Source organism: Lasioglossum baleicum, chromosome 4 (assembly GCF_051020765.1).
Source record: "Lasioglossum baleicum chromosome 4, iyLasBale1, whole genome shotgun sequence".
Classification (NCBI taxonomy): Eukaryota; Metazoa; Arthropoda; class Insecta; order Hymenoptera; family Halictidae; genus Lasioglossum; species Lasioglossum baleicum.
In genome coordinates this window covers 10,014,491-10,024,584 of record NC_134932.1, presented here as the reverse complement: position 1 = coordinate 10,024,584, position 10,094 = coordinate 10,014,491, and the positions used below count along the sequence as shown (strand labels likewise).

At 44.5% G+C, this 10,094-nt stretch overlaps 1 protein-coding gene and 1 long non-coding RNA gene across 3 annotated transcripts in view; both read right to left on the bottom strand.

The window, feature by feature from the left end:
- LOC143208091 (uncharacterized) overlaps positions 1 to 10,094 on the bottom strand; it is a 398,278-nt gene that overhangs the window by 19,516 nt on the left and 368,668 nt on the right. The gene's annotated exons all lie outside the window — the stretch shown is intronic.
- Positions 1 to 10,094, bottom strand: part of LOC143208090 (uncharacterized) — a 201,119-nt gene that overhangs the window by 141,102 nt on the left and 49,923 nt on the right. The gene's annotated exons all lie outside the window — the stretch shown is intronic.

Sequence of the window (10,094 nt, the reverse complement as noted above, 5' to 3'; positions counted from 1 at the left end):
CACTATGAAGGTTCACCGCAGGGTGCTCTGGTCATGAGGTTAACGAGATTATGTTTATATCTATAATAATAATATGAGGGCCCAAAGTAGAGAAAAAATGTAGAGAAAAACCCGCAGATTTCAATGCATTTTTCTGTCTCCAAAAGACTCTTTGGACTTATGAGATGACTGGAGCGCTGTGCATCTAACCTTCCTCTTTAGAATGAGCCCTCACCCAGCCCAAAATTTGCTCAAATAAGGTCGAACAACTTCTGGGCGCAAACCCATGTTTCGACCCATTTTTCTAGTAAGATTCTAGTTCCTTTCTAGTTACAAATCGAGCCTATACTACCCCCTTAAGGGGGTAGTCTACCCTCGATTTGTAACTAGAAAATTACTAGAATCTTACTAGATTTTGGGTCGAAAATATGGGTTTCGTACTAAACGTTGTTTGACCTTATTAGAACAAATTGTGGGCTGTGTGAGGGCTCATTCGAAAGAGGAAGAATAGACGCAGCGCGCTTTTCTCACGAGGTTAACGAGATTATGTTAATAACTAATAATATGATGGCCCAAAGTCGAGAAAAAATCTAGGAAAAAATCCCGCTGATTTCAATGCATTTTCTGTCTCTAATAGACTTTTTTGACTTATGAGATGAGAAAAGCGCGCTGCGTTGAACCTTCCTCTTTAGAAGGAGCCCTCACACAGCTCAAAATATGCTCGTATAAGGTCAAACAACGTTTAGTTCCGAACCCATTTTTTCGACCCAAAATCTAGTAAGATTCTAGTAAATAGCAAATATCTAGCAAATAACTAGAATCTTACTAGAAAGAATGGGTTCGGAACTAAACGTTGTTTGACCTTATACGAGCATATTTTGAGCTGGGTGAGGGCTCATTCGAAAGAGGAAGGTTCAACGCAGCGCGCTTTTCTCATCTCATAAGTCAAAAAAGTCTATTAGAGACAGAAAATGCATTGAAATCTGCGGATTTTTTTCCTAGATTTTTTCTCGACTTTGGGCCCTCATATTATTAATTATTAACATAATCTCGTTAACCTCGTGAGAAAAGCGCGCTGCGTCTATTCTTCCTCTTTCGAATGAGCCCTCACACAGCCCACAATTTGTTCTAATAAGGTCAAACAACGTTTAGTACGAAACCCATATTTTCGACCCAAAATCTAGTAAGATTCTAGTAATTTTCTAGTTACAAATCGAGGGTAGACTACCCCCTTAATAGCCTCCTAGCCCCTAGTTGCCCTAATATCCCTTCTAGTTCCCTAGACCGTAGTTTCCTTAGCCCCCTAGACTCTAGTCTTCCTGGTCTACCTAGTATCCTTAGACCCTAGACTCCCTAGTCCCTATGTCTCAGTCCTTATTCCCCAGTTTGATGGATCTGAAATCTGAGGTAACAGAGACGGGGTCGTCCACACAAGGGTTGCTGGGACGTCAAGTGTTCCTCGAAGGGACAATGGATTTCCGTGTGGCTCTTCGGTGCTCGAATCCGGTGGCGATGCCAAGCGAAGGCAAGATTAATGCGCGTGGCCAGCCTGGGCAGTCCATCAGCCACTAATGCAACGGGAATCTCGTTCGAACGTTAACAAAGTTAACGCGGTGGTCGCAGTCTCACGCAAAACGCACGTCATCGGCCGTAATGACCGATTACACGGGACGAGTGTCATCGTCATGGCCGGCCGAGCTTGGCCCGGCCTGGCCTGGTCTGGTCTGGCTGACGATGGCGTCGTCGCAGCGGCGTTATGCCTAAACCACCGCGCGCTGGATCGTTATTGAATTATGCGCGATGCCCGTAATCGAATCATCATTATCCCCGGTTAACGATCCAAACAGGGACGAAAGGGCTCTCGCTCTGTGACACCGTGTAAAAAGAATTTTCGAGGAGCTCTTGCTCCGCATCTTGCGAGGTCATCCTCGAGGAGGATGTTCCGCGTCAGTTTGCGATCGGGAAATTTTATTTTCTTATCTTAACACTGATTTATATTTTACCGACTTATTTTAATCAAATCTATTCATACATTTTATAAACATATTTTTCGATATAGGTCTGTTGTCAAAGTTTGTCGAGAAGGTTTATTTATTAAGGAACCGCCTAATCAACAATGCCGGAATGAATGGCATAATTGTTAAAGTCATTATTTGTACCGCGAATACTGGATTGACTAAATTACGAACAATGTCAATTAATAATGAAACGCTATTACTGGAGAACGTGAAATGGCTACGGGGATAGACACGTTAGTCGAGCGGATCCATTCATAGATCGTTCACGAATTTTTAATCATATTTACAGGGGAAGAATGCACGCTGTACATTTTAATTGGGTGGATCACCGTTGTAGCCGATGCATCGTGCTTTTAAATCACGCTCCAATTTGGCGCCTTCGATCAAGGATACAAAAATTTAATAAATCACCGCGTATTCAGTGTCGTGACCCGGCTTCAATGGTAATTTGAAAATGCACTCTAATTAAATCTGTAGAGAATGGATCGACCAGTACGAACAACGCTCTATTTTTGAGTGGCTCATCAATTATTCATCCCTTAATACAGCCGAACTTTCGTGCACCGAATGGCGAGCCGAAATCGATGCATCTTTCAACGATTTCGTTTATACAAATTCATTCGTTTAACCCTTGCGAGGACTTTTCGAAAAGCTATTTTCTTCCGATATCTAGATGGTACTGTCGTAGCATAGACAGTATAAGGCAATAAAGGACTAGCCTGCAATCGTCAACGCTATACATCGTTGTCTCTTTATTTACCCGGTCCCGGTAATTGTTTCAAACAGAAGTAAAGTTTTCAGTCGCAACGGGTTTAGTTAAAAATAAAGTGCTACGTCCCGATGCTAGTTTTCTAGTGCGCAGGTGAGAACCGGGAATCGACTGCAGTTTTTCGGCTATCTTTCTTCGACTGGGACAGAAAACGGGCGCATAGCGACTTCAATGACTCACGCTGCATAGTAATAGATACGATCGTAGCTCATATATGGCTCGGAAACGTGCTCGATCAGATTTCCCAGGCCGAAACAGCCTGGATCCACGTCGGTGGCCGGGCGACACGCGAAATTTACGTTCTCCTCTAGTGTTTGTAACGCGCGTTTCGTTGCCGCCGTTACGAAATCGATTCAGATGGCCGGAATGTTGTTAACGCGTTTTAGCTTTCAATTTTGAACGCGACATTTGGTGTCTATTGTGGAATAGTCCGGGGTGGGTGCAGGTGCAAGCGCATCCCCGTGCCGGCCACATTCAATCCACTCTTTCGGCACTCATACTGTCAAATTTATTGGACGTAATATATTCACCGTGTACACACGACGATGGCGCGCGTCAAATTACCGTCACGATTATCGTCGATGCTGTTATTTTACGCGAACGCGGAAACAGCCACGCGAAATCGTCCCTCGGACACCTCTGGACATCCTGGACATTCAAACGTCTTCTAAAAGCTAGTTCCCCAAACGATCAAATGCGAAACGCGTGCTAACGTTCTTATCGAAATTAATTTCCTGGACAACTTATAAAAAGTTCGATCGATACCTTTCTGTAGCAGCTTCCTCTGAAAAGAAAGAGGCCCGAATTTCTCCGGGCACGGGAGATCAGCAAGGTTTTTGTTCGTGAAATCAATGCGCATCAATGTGGATCAGAATAAACAGGTAACGGCATTGTGCGTCTTTTTTCCGCCCTCAATCGCCTCCGTTCTTTTCTCTGTTCATTTTGTTACCACGATTCTCGTATTCTCGCCGGTGGTGGGTTGGTTGGTGGTCACGGTTGACTCATCGTTATTAGAAAAAATAAAGAAGAGGCTTCTCAAGTGGGGAGTCCCGATCCCTCGAGACGCTGCCACTCGACTTCGTGAAGTGTACGGAGGAATGAAAATACGATGATTGGAATTCAGTCCGTGGAGTCTCGACAAAAACTCATAGTACCGGGCTTGTTCTTTAACAATTAGCCGCTTTCATCTGATTTTTCATTCGGCTGGGCACTCGATCCGGTTCTATCCTCATCGGCGCGGCGCGGTTTACTTAATCCGCTAGATTCGGGAAAACTTGACACCGATTGCTCAAACGTGGCAGACATTTTCCGTTTCAGGCGAAAGAATATAATACAGGGATAAAGATACGTTAAATGTCTCAAGGACAAACTTGAATGGAAAAATGGAACTTCAACTTGTATGTAAGGAATATCGAAATAGCGAACGTCGAGAGCGGGCAGCGTGCGGCTCGACAGCGCGACGCGTACCCTTCAGGTAAAAACCCAGTGCACATTTGGGGTGCAGGTAGCAAACACGCTGGCAACAATAGAGTTTACCTGAGCGGTCACTCTTCCAGTGACGCTCGGAGTGTCAAGTACGGAAAGATTCTTTTAATAAATCGCACCTTAGCGGACGGCTTCACCGTCAGTGGTTGTATTTATTTACCGCCCACACCTTCAACCTAGCGATAAGTTTAGTCAGTAGGCAATTATCTTACATATTGTATATAATTGATTGATAGAAGGAGAAATGATTGAGGAATAAAGATACGCTATTTTGAACGCGTTCGAATTCGGAGCGTTTAAAATCCATTAAATACCGGGCGGTGAGGAATGGGTCGAGAGAGCAGGGCCGTATGTTTTTCGTGTCGCGGTGGCGGTACTGTCCCCCGGGGCTCGTTTTTTCAGCGAGGGCCCGGCCGCATAACGGTCGCACGAATATATATCCCTCCCCATTAGATTTCTATCGAGCGACGAACGGTGTTCTCAGGCGATCCTCTCCTCGCCGCTTAATCTCGCCGCAGGATCTCCGTCCGAGATGTCTTAAGAGCACGGAATCAATTACCGCGACTTTCACCGCGTGGGCGCGCCGCATCTGGCGTGTCCGGCTCTCCCACGTGTACGCGTGCATGCGTATGCGTACATGCACATATATGTATGTACTATGTACGCGCCGGTCGCCTGTGACCGACGCGACGGCGAGCGTGTACGTCGACGGCCCCGCACACCGTAACGCGGAATTAACGGCGACGGCCACGGCGACAACGACGTCCGTTAGCGAGAGAGAACCCTTCACGAATGAATCCTCCAGTCTACGATGCTAAAGGAAAGCTTCGGGCTACACCGTGGGACCGATACTCCCACCGACGCCCACCCTCGACACACCTGCTGTTCGCAGAAATATTCCACCTCGCTTTTCGCGCACCTTCGCTAATCCCTCTGACTGTTCCTTGATTCGAGGAATCCGCGATTTTACGAAGACGCACCTTCCGTGAGAATTCAGTGGGTTTTCAAAATTTTTTCTGTGGTAACACGATGCTATGAGTGCACTTTGACGAAAAGGTAATCTAGTGTTCTTGGTAATCGTGGTCTGGAGTTTATAATACGGGCGATCAGCACTTGTTTGCCCCCAGGGACAGTGCAAGAGCAAATGATGTCGAGGATCTTGATTTTGTTAGTCGCGAGGAGAATTATACATCGTAGTCTTTATTTGAGGAGGGTTCGAATGGGCGTGGTTTGGCAGATCGTGATTTTGAGGGAGCCGGAACAGTGCCCCAGGGGGCAATCCTTTCTCATAAATCGTTTTAAGGGACAAAGGAAACTTAAAGAAACTCTACTACCTTGCGATTGTTGTTCTTCTAGTTGTATTCAGGAAATATGTCTCATTGTTCCTATTGAATTCTTTTTTTTTTTTTGTATTTAGCCCACTTTCGCGACGCGAGCGGTTGCGCGCGCGCGGTCGCTGAAGCGTTTCCGAGGTCGTAACGTTCATCGAATTGAAAGATAAAACCGGCACAGGACGCGAGCATCGGCTTCATTTACGAGTTTCATAAAAATGTAGCTTGATCGGGTCCGTGTGGGGACACCTTGCCGACAAAATGGGATTCCAGCGCCAGAGAGTTCCTGGCCTCTGTAAAAGCGTCCGCTCCGCGAGAGGCAGGTATTTACTTTGCCACGGGACACTTTAGCGGTTCCCACCTACTTCCTCCTTCTTCATTCTTTCCTTCCCGGCTGGATCTTTTTTTAATCGCGCTTTAATTACGTCGGCCGGTCGCTTCTCGAACAGGTTCTTCTTCGAACGCGTATCACGGAAGCCGGGGTGACCAGGCACGAAACCTTCCCGTCGTGCACCAGTCTGCGATTTATAATCGAGAATTCTGCACACGGGATCGTACGCGAATCGAAACACGAAAGAGATCGAAAACACAGCGGCAGGAATATTCGGTACGCTTATGAACTGCCGGCGTTGAAAATCGGTTCCGTTTGCCGATCGGGATCGTTAAAACGGTATCGAAAACCGAATTTAATCTGCCGGAAAATAGACGTCCCGGAATTTGTTTCGAATATCATTTGATACGTGTTACGAGAAGGAAAGTAAACCGGCGAATGTTTGCACAAAACTGCGCGCGGCCTCTATTCCCATCCAATTTGCGCGCAGACTTTATTTTGGCCAAAGCTTTCGGGGATTGCCGCTCGCTGGACGCCGGCAGCAGCTCGTTCCCCGCGTTTCTATCTCAAATATCTCTTAAACTGTAAATATTGCGTGGAACAACGGAACTTTTGTGGATCCTTTAAAATCGCTCGCCCCGAATCCGCGCGGATTAAACGCCAGTCTTGCGCCAATTCCTTATCGAGCATAATGTTTGCTCAACGTCCGAAATTGGCACACTCGAAAACACTTCGCGAGATGCCTTTTCCATATTTACTAGACCTAAGAAGTGCGTAGAAGATTAAATTAATAATCTGATAAAAATTGTTATACTCAACGACGTGAAAAAATTTTGAATGACCCCACGACACTGTAACTACGCGAGCGAATAAACGTCACCGAATTATTAACGGTCTCCCAAGAAAGTTTATTTAAACAAATAAAACGAAACTAGTTTGAGAGGCATAGCATTTTGTATAGCTGTCATAAATCGTCATTCACTGCGACAGAAAGTCGAGAGAACGCGAGTCACGTTATCGCGAGGCGACAGTTCACCGTACAAAATGGCTCGGCAAGCCGAGTCATGCATGTATCAAAGATTCACGTAAACTACCTTCCGGAACAATAGTTAGATATACGCCAACAATAAGATTATCTTACGGACTCGGCAGATAGTGTTATCTCGTGGTGGAAACTGCACGGTCCGAGACGAGACACGATAAAGCTATTCCAGGAGCTCCCGAAACCTTGCAGTAACCGCAACAGGTTTAATGGCACTGCGTATCTGTGTAACGCACGATTGAAATTTGCACTAACATCTGCACGCTGGCGGAACGTGGCAGGATTTTTCCAAAATTGATAACCACCACAAAAGAGTCCAATTACTTCATTCGATACAGTGATAACAAGAAAATCATAAGGCAGTTCAAATTTATTCACACCAATAATTTATTCATCGAATTCTTTATTTGTTCTTCTTTAAAAAGTGGAAACATTATTTTGTGTTGTTTCAAGAATTTTAGCGTGAACTGTTTCGTTGAATGTTTTTTGAATGTCATTCGAGGGCGTATTGCATCATCCCCTAACGCGATCAGCGATCTCAATGACCGCCGATGATGGCCCGTTGATAATTCTAGCTGTTGACTGGCCGCCGGCCAGTCCAGTATTTATAAATCTAAATGCGTCTACTCGGAGCTGAAAATTTGATTTTCCGCGAGCCGCAGGTGTGACGACACCTTGTGGGGTCTTGGGCTTGGAACGGTGCCGCGTTTCCAAAAATACACTCGTCCTAGAGTCGGGAAATGGTTCCTGGGTCAAACTTTCGAATCGACGATGTCCGAGAATCGATCTCGGCCGATCTCGACTGTGACTGGCCCGACGGGGCCGATGTTTACCTTAACCGGGGCCAATCATGTTTAATTCGCGGTTGCGGGGGTCGATGAACGCTTTTGGAGCGAAAGTAAATCGGAACAGAGGATTAATTGCAGCGGAAACCAGAATGAAAAACAATGGATTCGTTAGCTAAAAATAAGGGAAGAAAGATAAAAAACTTGTTACTTTGTTGAACAGAAATGCGAAAAAATTGACTTTAATTTACGAACCCTAAGTGTTATAACCTAAAAGAAAAAAAGTCATGGAATAACAAGTATTTCGTCGACTAAAATCGTATTGGTTACAAATAAGGATTATAAGTAACCGAAAATGTTTTCTCTTGTTGGTAAATGTTATCGTTTAGAGAAATTCATTTCGATCTCTTGTAACAGTTATCAATGAGAGAAATTTATTTCGATCGCGCATAACAGTTGTCGATGAGAGAAATTTATTTTAATCGTTCATAACAGTTATCAATGAGAGAAATTCATTGCGATCAGTTATAATATAATAGTTATCAATGGGAGAAGTTGATTTCGATCGGTTATAACAGTTATTGATGAAGGAAATTTGTAATAGTTATTATTAAATAGTACAACTTTCAAATGGTAGACAATCAATTATTTCATAAATTTTTTAATCATAAAATTAATTGCTACAATCAAAATTTAATGTGACAAACATGAGTTTCTCCAAATTTTCTCCTGACAAATTACACTGTAAATCATTTAGCGTTAATTTTAGAGCAGAAAAGGCTCGTTCAACATTAACCGCGGGCACAGCGTGAATTATGCACGTTAGTTTTTTGATAAATACGGGAGTCTATATTTCTAATTTTCCCAGTAATCTATAATATTTTCGTCTATATCGATACGCTTTTCCGATAGTACGAGTAAAGAGGATATTTGGAAATTTATTTTAACCGGTAATTTTTAACGACCACGACAATATATTCGAGGAGTCACGAACTTATTTTCGCGTGTCGCTTCTGAGAACAGTTAGCGATCATTTGTAAACTATAGGATCGTCTTGTGTATTAATAAGATGCCTGTTGATAGTAAATTCATGCATAAATCAGCGGTGATGTTTTTAGCCAGAGGCAGCTGGCGTCTGCCTCCTCTTCTGAACGAGGATCGCACGAAAACGGTTTACTCGCGGCATTAAGAGTAACGCGTGATTACAAGTTACACCGCTATCTTGATTACAGATTAATCGTGGCGCGGCAGTTCCCCTGTTTTTTTCTTCTTCCCTGGTTGCTCCTCCTCCTCGATTTTCTTCGCGATTACCGATAATTATCGTGATCAATTATTCGCTGATCATCGTACCAGATACCGATTAAACATATTTTTCACCGGTTTTTCTGGCCGGCCGACGAAAAAACCGAAGGCCGTGCTTCGCGCGCAACGTTTGGGCGATGAAATAAAATCGACCGACAATACATTATAAATTTTAACACGAAGAGGCACGATAAATATTATTTTCTCGTCCAATACGAATTCATTCACTAGTCGCTCTGTGACCGAGTGGCACGCAGAGCGTTAAGCAACAAAAATGAGGGATGGAGGAGGGTTAAATGGCAACCATAATCGATTCGCGGAAGATCGTCGGGTGCTCGTCTGCCGATGTATCGAGCAACACAGCCACTTTGCGGGCCGGTATGCGCAGGTATTTCGGCACTTCCGACATAGTCGTTTGTCAGCATTAGAGAGAGAGACGGTGGGGCCGTTCGATCGGAATAAGCCAATTTTCCGAGCGATTTCTTATCGACCGCGGTGATCGGCCCTCCGGCCCGTGATCCAACGCCTTTAACCGCTCCACGAGACTCTCGTCACGTGTCGTCTCAGTGTCGAGGACGGTTTTATCGGTGGTCGTTAAACGCGTTGCGCGTAAGTCGCGCTGTTTCGACCTCTGCTGACCGTCTCTCCTCTTTTTCTCAGTTCCTGGCTCCAGCATACGGTCCACCGTGGTCGTTACAGCGTAATAAATATTACCCTCTTCCTCCCCGAAATTTTTACCAATTTTTATTCGACGTCATACGGGTAATTGTTTGTACGAGACGCTGATCGTTACTCGAGGACTTCCGGTTTAGACAGAGACGCCTGGCCACCACTTCTCTTCATCTTCCCTGGGTTCATAATTTAATTCACTAAACATTGTAGACTCGTTTTTCTATGATGAACGCTTAAAAATATATAACGCCTTCTAAAAATATATTTTTGGAGTAGTTTTTCTACCTTCTTCTGTTTATTGTTGGGGTTGAAAAATAACGATAGGAACTGCTTCGCTGAGGGGAGGAAAAGGAATAACTTGATCACGCATCTAAGTTAGT